We start from the raw sequence: 1,465 nt of genomic DNA, 5'->3' as shown, positions 1-1,465 counted from the left end.
ATTTTTTAAAAAGTTAGTCAACATTTAATTATTAAAAAAAAATTGAATAATTTTACATTATTAAAAATATTATTAATGATCAATTAATGATTATAAAATATAAAAATTGCTAATCCCCTAACACTTTTCATAAAAAATTTTAGTTATCTAATTTTTTTTATCAGATATACACATACAAAATAAAAGTTTGTTTTTAGTCATCTCTGTTTGTAGCTAGCTGACTCGACAAAAATATTATTAAAATCCCTAAAAACATCCTATCATGATTTGTTAGAGAACATGCATAAAGCTCTTCTCTTATGGAATCGTGCTTTAATTTTCTTCCTTTGATCATGATACAATATATAATTATATATAATATTTTCATTTGGAGCTAGTGTATATGTTAGTGAGATTAACCTTCCCATAAATACTGTTATTAGTTGATCGGATCCCAATGTTAATATATCCCTCAAAGGCTAAAAGTTTTAATTATATATCACTTGAATCAAGCATTAGAGATTTAACTCTATGTTTAGGTTTAACATTTGCAAACAGGTTAGTGTCAATTTGTTTTTGCAGAATTAATTTTGATTAAAATTAAACTAGTGTCAATGTAATTTGTGTTTGGATAATGTATTGTCAAACATAATTTTACTGAGAAAATTAATATATTTAAATGATATTAGTTAAAATCACGCTGGAGATGTAGAATTTCTAAAAGGACATATTTTTTTAATATTACTTGTAATTCATTTTTTTAATTTAAACAAATTACATCAATCATTAAAATAATTATTTAACTATCATTTTATTATTAAATCGAATATTTAAATATTTATCAAATTAATATTTTTTATTCAATGTGTTGAAGAATAAAAAGTGTGAGATTAGTTAAGTTGATAAATATTTGACTTTTTAACTAATGATCTTGGATTTAAATATTAATCTTTTAGAAATAAAAACTATTTTATTTAGATATTTGTTTATTTTTTAAGTTGGACAAAACAATTAGTTAAAATCTTTATATTTTACTTTATTATTTGAATTGAAACACATTAATAATGTAAAAGAAAGAAATTTTGGGATCCATGTTTGGAAGCAAAATAATTACCATAAATAACATGATAACACAATGTTCGTTCCAAAAAGGTTAAAAAACTGTTTGGTGGATGGAACGCCAAATTAAACATGCACTTAATTAGAGGTATAAAGTTATAAAGGTTTGCCAAATAGGATTGGTGTAGTTATTATGGAATTTGGATCCTCTAAATTTTGAATTTTATTTTAAAAGAAAAAGTGTAATCTCTCACTATTTATTTCATAAGTAGGATAAAAAAGAATATGAAAAAAAAAAACCATTCAAAAGTGAAAGATCATATTTTTCTTTCTAAAGTAAACTAAAAATTTAAAGGATCTAAATTCGTTATTATATATATAATAGACTCTCAAATATTGTCTTAAATTTAGTACTTGGTTTTAATAG

The sequence above is a fragment of the Arachis ipaensis genome, chromosome B09 (assembly GCF_000816755.2).
Source record: "Arachis ipaensis cultivar K30076 chromosome B09, Araip1.1, whole genome shotgun sequence".
Classification (NCBI taxonomy): Eukaryota; Viridiplantae; Streptophyta; class Magnoliopsida; order Fabales; family Fabaceae; genus Arachis; species Arachis ipaensis.
The sequence above is the reverse complement of the archived record's forward strand: the minus strand, read 5'-3'. Positions refer to the sequence as shown.